The sequence below is a fragment of the Pecten maximus genome, chromosome 5 (genome assembly GCF_902652985.1).
Source record: "Pecten maximus chromosome 5, xPecMax1.1, whole genome shotgun sequence".
Taxonomy (NCBI): Eukaryota; Metazoa; Mollusca; class Bivalvia; order Pectinida; family Pectinidae; genus Pecten; species Pecten maximus.
In genome coordinates, this window is record NC_047019.1 from 33,410,282 (window position 1) to 33,421,438 (window position 11,157).

The 11,157-nt window shown below is 36.0% G+C and overlaps 1 long non-coding RNA gene across 1 annotated transcript; it reads left to right on the forward strand.

Annotated features, from left to right (window-relative positions):
• The first annotated feature begins 7,383 nt into the window (after positions 1 to 7,383).
• LOC117327843 lies at positions 7,384 to 8,253 on the forward strand. Its single transcript, XR_004532739.1, has 3 exons — positions 7,384 to 7,546; positions 7,676 to 7,731; positions 8,133 to 8,253. It is a non-coding gene; the product is annotated as an uncharacterized LOC117327843 (long non-coding RNA).
• Positions 8,254 to 11,157: the final 2,904 nt, after the last annotated feature.

Sequence of the window (11,157 nt, forward strand, 5' to 3'; positions counted from 1 at the left end):
AAGGCCGTCCCTACTAGAAGAAATGAGCTTGATAGATATGAAACAATTATAATCTGCCTCCACAACACCCATGGTGCTACAGCTTTCAACAAGTATCACTGTATGTTTTCGGCATAGGCAGCTCAGTACATCGAGCAGGACAATTTTGAAATTAAATTGGGTAATCAGGACAAGGACATCTATGATTCGGTAGTAGCTGGACGTCGCCCTATCACTTACAAGATCTGTCGTAGTGTGGAACACTTCACCCAAAGATATGAGCATTCTAAACACAAAATGTCACTGACAGGGATCAGTAAAAAATTGACAAACATAATCGCCCCAACATGTGGCACCATGGGCATTTGCAATAATTTTAATACTAAAGGATGTAGTTGGGCCAATTGCCAGCGTGCACACATCTGTTCTAAATGTTTCAACGACAAGCATATGAAGAAAGCATGTGACAAACGCAACAATACTGAAGCCAGTGGAAACAAAAACAAATGACTAGACTAGATATCGCACACAGGGAACTATCATCTGATGTTTTTAAAGCATCAACCCCCATAGACACGATAAATTACAAACGGACATGATACTTCATCCCGATAGAGAAAGTATTGCTGAAACAAGAATTAAACGACATTAAAGAAAACTTTTTTTTTTCCATTTCAGAGTCAATTGGAATGGAAATCCTCCCACTGCAGCACTTATTCAAAAATGAGTGCTGTGCTGTTCCGGACGCTTTTTCATGAAGAAGAGTACGTAGGACGTACATTAGCGGGTGGAGGAAATAAACCCCAGGTTGACCCTGTAAAAATGCAGGCCATATACAGTATGTATACATATACACGACAGTATTAATTATTATTATACCTCATGTATGTATCCTGATTTGTGATTAGTCAAAATCGTGTCATGTGACTAAAAACATTTCTTATGTCGACCGAAAATTGTGAAAGCTTTCAACATTTGCTGGATATCGCTATGGAAACATCATGTCACCCTCCGGAAATCGTTATGTCACCCTCTCGTGAGCCCCCGAAAATCGTTATGTCACCCTCGCGTGAGCCCCACATTCGGAACTCTCTGTCATTACCTCCGTTTTGTACGGTGAAGTAAAGACCGCACAGTTCCGAACGATTGACAACAACAATGGCGGCTGCTGGGCGCTATCGTCTGCCAACTGAAGAAGAAATGTCAAATTTGGTGAAAGAAATGGATTCGAAGAACACCAAAAGGGTCGTCGATGGGGCGGTAGAATCGTTCCGAAACTTTTTAACAGCAACAGGCCGGTCCCAAGATTTTGAGAGTCTGGATACTGCTACTTTGAACTCTCGACTTGGAGAATTTTATGCCGGAGTACAAAAAGGCGACGGGACGTCTTTGAAGCGTTCGTCAATGAATTGCTTAAAATATGGTCTGAAGAAACACATATTAAAGGAAATGGGTGTTGACATCAGTAAACAAGAGTTTACTTCTAGTTCTGACTTATTTAAGGCCGTGTCAATCAATCTAAAAAGGCGTGGCTATGGTAAAGTTGACCACTACCCCCCAATCGCTGAACAAGATCTGAAGTCACTGTACTCGGGGAAAACACCAGTATTTTACATAAGCTCACCATGCGGACTTCAGAATAAAGTGTGGTTTGAGATCATGTATTACTTATGCAGGCGAGGGAGAGAAAATTCCAGACAGATGACTAAAGATACTTTCCGGATTGGAACTGATGATTCGGGGAAACGTTTTGTGTACCAATTTATTGATGAAATGGACAAAAATCACAGAGAGAACAACACTGCTGGTGTTACAGAGGGGCGCATGTACGAAATTGTTGGTAAGTGATCGAATTGTCAAAATGTTAATATATAAATATAATTTTCACTTTCTTTTTCTGAAAATATTTTGAGAAACATAGAAAAAAGATACATAAAATCAGTTTAATGCATAAAATAGTAGTCTACAGTACATGAATAATGTGTATTTCACAGTTGATTATCTGCATGCAGGAATTCTAATTAATTTGAAATTTCATTTTAATGAAAATATCATTAGAACAGAATACCGCATGAGCTACATGTAACGATCAAGTCTGATTTTTATTCCAGTCATCGAAATGGAAAGTTATTACCGGTAGTAAATGTAATATGTGTTGCTTTTTTAATCAGTATCATATAACCCATATTGTAAGTGTGTGGATCTTGTACAATTTAATGTTTTAAAATATTTTATCCATTCAATATATTTCAGGAGATCACAACTGTCCAGTACTGTCATTTCAATTCTACATATCAAAGCTTCATCCTGGCTGCTCTGCACTATGGCAAAAACCAAGAGATTCAATCAACTTAGGAGATGCAGTGTGGTTTTGTAATAGCCCGCTTGGTAAGAACAGTTTGAGTACTATGATGTCGAAGATCAGTAATATTGGAAAGTTAAGTACAACATATACCAATCATTCAGTACGGGCCACCAGCATTACAGTCATGGATCAAAGTGGGGTCGACTCGAGACACATTATGAAGGTATCTGGACACGCCTCTGAAACATCTCTGAAATCCTACTCGCATACTATCAATGACAGTAAAAAACGGCAGATTTCTTCCATATTGTCAAATTCTCTACAAGGTGGTAGCAGTTCCTGCCCAAAGACCCAACGTTTGTGTATCCCAGAGACAGCAGTCAGTAACTGTCCATCAGCCTCTAGCCCCGTACGTTCTGACAGTTCATCATCTGTACAAGAAACAGTTACCACAGCTTCAACACAGTCAAGTGTTGCTGCAAATGCTGATTACAATGATTTGACATCTGAGATTTTGAACATTTTTGAACAACCATTTGAATTGGTTGAAGCCTTGCCTCAGCCTGTGACACAAGCTCATCTTCTAGAAACAACAAATATTCATCACAACACGTTGAATATACCAGCTACAAATGAACGAAACAACCGTGGTATCATCAGTTTCACTCCAAAATTTGATGCAAATTGCCATGTTACAATCAATTTCAACAATTACTATAAGTGAACTAGCTTGTGGTAAATGAAACATTAGTTGACTACCGTTACTCTAATGATCCTTTAATGTTTATGATTTGTTGATGAAAAAATTGAGGGAATTTGTGACTAAATTATTAAATTACTGTATTTATATGTGTGATCAATCTTTAATGTTTATAATTTCTTGATGAATTAAAATTGATGGAATTTGCTTATAAATTATTAAATTATTGTATTTATTTGTGATGGGTTTTTTTCGGTATAATAAAACAATTACTGCCCTTGATCTGAGTAGACATGAATATTTGCCCACCCTTGAGGTGTTATGTCACCCTCGGGCTACGCCCTCGGGTGACATAACACCTCTCGGGTGGTCAAATATTCATGTCTACCCAGATCAAGGGCAATAATTGTATAATGTCTTACATTTGGTTTTGGTTTTATTTGCTTTAAAACGTCCTATCAACAGCAAAGGTCATAAATGGTTAAGAATATTAAGAAACTGTGACAAATTTTTAGCTATTCAAACAAAATAATTTCATTCCTGTTTATTACACTACCCAGGATGACACTATTAGAGAGACTTTTTAAGATACAGATGTAGTAAGATAAAAAGTGACAGATACTTTACTAAAATATTTGTTAAAATATTTGTTTCAGGAGTGGTAGCAAAAAAGTTTCCCGGAGCAACACCCGTTATGATCCGGGAAAAATTGAGGGACTTGGTAAAACCCTGCAGGGTGAAGAACAGGACAGCAACACACCAAAAATATATTTTTAAATCTTCAGTTTTTTCCTATTTTGATTTTGTTAGCGAAACATGAAATGTTTTAGCAAATAGAAACCTCCATGTTTTTAGAAGTATGTTTAAGCCTTCTGTGACATGTTACAAGTTTCAAGCAAAGAAGACTTGCAGACTTGCTGCATACTGATTTCAAAGGAAGCCCTTATGGACCACAGAGTATAATAGAATTTGTCTATGGAATTTTTCCATGGATTCCCTGGAAAAATTCCACGGAGTACTAAAACCGTTTTCCATGGATTTCATGGAATATGTCCATGGAAATTTCTATGTATTCCATGGAATATGTCCATGGAACTTCACCAAAGACCTCATGTTAGAGACTGTGTGCACTATTGCATTTTTCGGATTACTATGTTGCAGAGATTTTACTGTGTCTGGCCAACAACACAGATATCCACAACGAATGCAAGGAAATGTAAGATAGATTCATATAGAGAGACTATCCTGCACCACTCGTTAACGTCATCACTATGGCTACGTAGCTCAATAAACTGGGACAGCCTCCTGATGAAATTGAAAATAAAAATATAAATATAAATTTGAGGATGCAGGGCTTTTTCACTAGTTTGGGAAGGGTCCTTTTTGTCTCATATTGGTAAATTTTGTGAATTTGGCTTTAAAATGAAATAATTCCAATTGGGAATGGGGCCTTATAATTAACGGCCCCAGAAAGCCCTCAGAAAAAGCCCTGGGATGTGTGCAGTTCTTAATCATTCACTCTTTTCATCTGATACATTTAACAGTGATCACTATGTTGGGCCTCGATAAGTTTTAGAACTTGTGCCCAAATCCTATTTGTCACTATAATTATGAACCAATCAAAGGCAAATAAATATGCTTAAACCAACAGTGATCACACCAATTAGTTTCACATTGTTTTCTTTAAGAGAGGGATTACATAACATAAAATAGGATAAATGATAAAGCTGTTTGATATATTGACATAATATATGCATTAAGGTCCAGCAAAACAGTATGTCTTGTTTGCTAAAAATTGACAACTTAATATCAAAACAGTTATCTTATGTGGTAATTTGTCTGTTTCTTTTCCAAATGAGGAAATAACCATACCTTCAACTAGAAAAAAGAGTGCAGCATAATGGCAGCACTCAATACTGACTGAAAAGAGGAGGCAATCCAAATAACATCTCAAATGCCTATAATTTTCTTTTTTTCAAGGTAGTCCATTCAACACTGCAGGCCGGTATATTGGTCTACGGGAGGCAACTCCGTTCAACACTGCAGACTGGAATACCGGTCTCAGGTAATACCTTAAAATAGTGCTAGCGCCCATTGGTTGGTTAAAATAAGTGAATTCCTAGGGAAATCCCAGTTTGTAAAAAACGAACTCCGAGGATTCAGGCGACAAAATATCGATAATTTTGAGTTAATGTAAATGAACATCAAAGAAGGTAATTAGAAAGGCAGTGGAGGAATATAGTTAGAGATTTTGATGGTTTTGAGGTGGTGGATGTTTAAGAGCCCAGTATTTTCGAAAGTGAAAACTGGAAGAAGGTTGACAACAACAGGGAGATTTCTGTCTTTTTTGAGTGTGTGGGACCAACCAAAGTGTTTGATACACCGACAACAGCTTTAGAATATTTCCAACTATTTTATTCCAACAATGTTTTCAAGAAAATCGTTGATTTTACAAATCTAAATGCAAACACAAAGCGAGCTGCCGATGTCACTCACAAAGGTATGTGACTGATATTACATTGAGTGAATTGAAGGCATTTTACGGACTTCTGTTATTGATGGATATTATGAAATTTATGTCATAAATGCCCACAGCTCTTGCTACAAAGCCTAGCATCAAAAAGTGTCTTATTGGCAGTTAATATGACTTGGGTAAGACTTGGGTAAGTCTTAACGAGTACAAACTCTCAAAGACCCCGAAAGCGATAGATCTAGATCCAACGGTACAAACTCTCAAAGACTAGATTCAGGAATTCTCAGTAATGCAGCTATGACTATTGAACGAGCAGGACAGCGCACTCGGAGTAGTGCTTAGCCCAATGGATCTAGGCCCAGTTCGGATATTAACCCTTTGAGTGCTTATCGCGACAAATGTTGTGCCGAAAACGCAAGTCCCTCAGTGCTTGTCGCGACAATTGTTGATCAACAACACCTCGTGTTTTGACTCCACATTGAAGCTTCCAGAACCGACACATGTTCGTAAAACGATCTCCGATTGGTTAGTTAGAAATACATCAACCAACCAATGCAGCGTTAACACTTCAACTTATTTTCAGTACGAGTTATTGACCTTAGACTGCGCGGGTCACTGATTTCAAAGTCAAACACAACAGCATGGCTACCGGTAATATTTCTGATTCGGATGATGAATATTTCCGACATTTTTTTGAGGAATTTGATTCAGATAATGAAGGGTTTGAGGGGTTTGAACCCGAGGATATAATTTATGATTATGTTGGCGATAATACACTGCCGATGACAGAATTTAGTCCGGTCCATGACATAGAGATCGCGGACGATACTGAAGCGGGGTGGCGGAAGCCATTGGACGACGACGAACCTGTCATCGCCCCATTCACAGTTGAACCAAAATTGAACATTGACATGCCTTCTGACAACCCAATTGACTTCTTTAAGATATTTTTTGATGATGATTTTATTGATTTGTTGGTGTCTGAGACAAATAACTTTGCTCGGAAAAAAATAGGCCTAACGGCACACTTGAAACAACATAGCCGGTTGAGGAAATGGCGACTTGTCACTTCGGCTGAAATGAAAGGGTTTTTTCCGTAACTCTTTCAATGGGATTAGTGCAAAAAAGGGATATTGATGCATACTGGTGTACAAATGATACTGTGTTGATGCCGTTTTTTTCCAAGAATATGTGCTGTGATCGTTACCTGGCGATATTGTCCAACTTACACCTAGTTGACAATGACATACCTGGTGTGACTGATGACCTTTTATATAAGGTATGACCCTTTATAAATAAGGTAATGGACAAGTTTTCTGACGTTTATAGCCCAGATAAAGATCTCAGCTTTGATGAAGCTACCTGACCATGGAAAGGGAGAACTATTACGTACATATCCCAGACCAGCAAACTGTCCATCGTTTAAAACCCTAAGGGTGCATAAAACTGTTTGGAAAAATATGACGCAAGCGGGACACGATACTGATGTGGTGCTCCAATTGTGTCAAACTCATGTCTGTTCAGGCGGCTTTTCCGTTATTAAGATTGATGGACAAACTTAATGCATCAAGGAAGGCCAATTGCCCAATTTATGGTGACAAAATTCAAGAATGCCTCACATATGCCACCAATGCATTCAAGATGACACAATTTCTGTTTTCTGGCTTAAACACAAAACGGAGACAACTGATTCGTGATCAACTGAACCCAGATTTTAGAGAATTGTGCAGTGATGACACCCCGGTCTCTAATGACCTTTTTGGCGATGACTTGCATCAAAGAATAAGGGACATTTCTGCTACTCAACAAATGTGTAAAAAAAAACTGGTTTTATGAGTTGGATTCATATTTTTTCCAACTTTTTTTTTTTTTGAAAAATTGACCTAGGATAAAATCTTACATACATATACTTGTGATAATGTGTGTTTATATATCTGTGGAGAAATTATTTTTGTTTTGACTAAATCATTTGAAGAAAAAAAAGATTTTTCTCTCACTTGCAATATTCATAAATCGATATATATATAGGAAAAAGAAGATGTTCTGGACTGCGTCATGCCAACTCTATCAACAAAGAGAAAATTAGAAGGTAAGTTTAAAAGTTTGAATGTCTTTCGCTGAAATTCTAACAGCAGATATTGTAATAGATAATTTCTTCGTTGCATTCAGTATATACTGTTAATGCGTTGGTATATAAAAATAAAAATGACTTTTGTAGGATCCTTCAGTGGTGACAAATCCAAAAAACAGAAAGAAGAAAGAGCAAGAACAGAGGTGAGTTGTATTACAGTAAGTATGTTGCTTAAATTTTGTATTATGATAGAGACCAATGCAGTGAATCTACCTATAACACACTTGAAGAACACAGTTTTGCATATACATGTACTCCCAAAATGAACAGTTAAATACATATTGTAGCTGTATTACGATGCTTTCTGCATTCATAATTTCCCATATTTCTGAATTATTGTTAAAGTTTTATTGTAGTGATGTGACCTTGCTTTCGATATATATTGCATTATTTTCATATATGCATTCAAGTTTATGTGTTGTAAAGTATTTCCCTGGTAAAACTGAACACTAGACTGATTCCTCAAATTAAGTCGGTGAAAGTAGGAAAAATATCAACTTCCTGTTATGCAAATGAAGCGAACAGCAGCTAACTTTTATTTTAGTGTGAAATTTTACCAATGCCGACCAGAAATGAAGCAGATGTTGCACTCTCAGAGAGGTTAAAGGCAGTAGAAAATAAGGTAGTTGACTTTTCAGTTATTTGATTAAATACCACTTAACATTGTATAAATAAGTACATTTAATTAACAAAATACTTGATTAAGTTGATATATGACAATTCAAACATTATAGCAAAATGTTTATATAATAGTGGTAGTGTTGTATGTGCTCAATTTCATTTTAGGTGGACACTATCCATGATATGCTGGAGAGCTTCTTACATTGCAAAAGCTGCATGAAGAAAGCTTACAAGGTATGCTATTATTTTAACTGTATGATTCCTGTAAAATTGCTACCTAGACATGAAAATAAATATGAAGTATACCTAGCAATTGACTGTTTAATAAACATGAATATAATTTATAAAACATAATTTTTCAATTTGCAAACATTTCATCAAACATACTTTTCATTTTGGGTCATTTTGCCTACATGTACACTGCAAGACAAACATTTCCAATAATTAAAGTACCAAAAGGCAAATACTTTGGACAGAATAAAACTATTTATGCATGAATTGATCCTTTCATTTAGACATTTTTAACTTTATTTTCTGTTTAGTTTCTGCCAGTATTGCTACAAATAATGAGTATTAATTATTTATGAATTATTCAGGCATGAAAGGACACCTACATGTATATATTGTATATTTATTCAAAACTTGAAAGCATTCTCTCCATATTACTGTTCTATTTTGTCTGCATAGACCACAACTTTATTTACACTTGTCAATATATATATATCAGGGTGGCATCATGTTATGTCTTGATTACTTTGTCTGCACCAAAGTCTTGGCAGCACTAAACTTGCTTTTTAAATATAGAATTTTATTTTGACTATGAAGTTCTGTTCATACAATCCAATTTAGGTCCTTGAGATGCAAGATAGTCAAGACAGTTGCCTTTGAAGATGGTAAAAAATCTGAAAAGCTTGTTTAAAACTATACAAGCAGCTATTTATAAGCCTGGTATCTGAAAGTCTTCAATGTTTATTTTTTCTTTTTAACTATCAAATTCTAAAATGAAAAAGTTTGAAACATTAACAGACACTGGATTATAAATCTCCGAGTACTCCACGTGCTTCATTGACTTCGCCAGCTGCAGTATCCTCACCTTCGCCTCTTGTCAATTTGGCTGTACCTGAAGGCATAGTTTCACCAGGTAATTTAATACTTCTTGCTATCTAATAATTTTTGGAATTATTTTGATTTGAGTACATTATATAACATTTTACTATACTTTTATAACATCTCTCCTATACAACTTTTAGCTCTCCTGCCTAAAGGGCAAGTGAGTTTATGCTGTGGTGTGGCATCCGTCGTCTGTCCAGCCGTCCATCCGGCAGCAACTTTTTCAGTTAAACAACTTCTTCTTAGTAACCAAGAGACCCAGAGTCCTGCTGGGGTGAATGGAGGGCTAACTAGTTTGAAAGACCTTGAGCTCCATTCAGGGTCACTGGTGTCAAATGTGCTAAAATCTTTAAAGGGCGGGGATGGGGTATAAAAGGGAGACAACTCAGGAAAATGGAGGAATATACAAAACATTCACTGCCTTCACTTCAGAGAAGGATTTTCTATAAATTCGTGTTTTTCAATAAAGCTGATGTTACTAATTTTGTTGGGGATGAAGATATTCTTTAAGAAATCTGAATATGGTAATGTTTTGAGTTAGTGTTCTTGGAGGAAGGTTAGAGGGTTTGTTAAAATGAATGGCCTTGGTTATAATTTAAGTTTGAAAAAGTTAATTAAAATTGGCAAAAACATTTAAGACACATTTTCAAATAACTGTGATACCCGGAGATCTTGTCTCTGATCAACTTGTTCTTAATTATGTTTATGTACGAAAAGGATAGCAGGTGAGTGATTCAGACCCATTGGGCCTTGTTTGTTGGTTGTACCAGTTAATTTCTTGTCTAAAAAACAACTTCAAAAACGTTGCAGATATTTTGGTGACATTTATGTACACCTATCATTATATGCAATTTCTTTGTGCAGATATAGATCAATGCACTGCTGTTGGGTCACCGTGACCTTGACATACAAGGTCATAATGTTAAGTGCAAGTGTGTCTGATGATGTTTTCATGATGAAAGGTGCTATTTACTTTTATCACCACAGATTAGGTGCATGTAGAACACTATTTACCATAAAGCTGTCTTACAAACTTTATTACCATAATTTCAAATACAGCGAACAGTCAAATCTATCATCAATATACATTTACCTGGTACATTTCTGTAGCAATTAATGACATTTATAACTAATTACCATTCAAAACTTTATATATATAAATTTATATTTTTTCCCCTTCTAATTTTCAGTTGATTTAAACTCTTCCCAACTAGAAACATGTGCAGCAAAGCCAGGGCAGCTAAATGATCATGATGATGGTAATTTTGATTTACTATAAAACAAATTGTGTATGTATACAACCACTGCCGGAATGTTTAAGGAGTTTTTGTCTATAATATAAACACATATATGCTCTGCATCAATTAAAAATAAGTTTTTCAATTGTCATATATATAGATCTGTTTTTTCATGCTTATGAGACAAATATGTTTCTGTCTTCTAAGTCAAATTCATGGCTAAAAAAGTTTATATTTCCACTGTATTAGCATTTGACTAGTCTTGTAACCATGCAAGCTGCTGTTTATTTCCAAATTACATTTAGTGATGGCTCAGAGAGGTTGGTAACTTGGAATCTTGTAGGTGTATATGAATTTGAATGACTAAACACATATATGTCTGTTCTTTTATTTATAACAAAATAGAAGCAGAAACCTGATGCAGCATCACACCCTCCTGCTTCTCAAAGGATATTGTCCTTTACGACTGTGTCCCAAAATTCATCAGCGACATCATCCACTAGTTCTCTGAAAGCGGCTGCTAGATATAAACTTTCAAAAGCACGTGAATTTACTTTAATAATCATGGGACCAAAATGGAAACAAACACAAGCAGAGCCA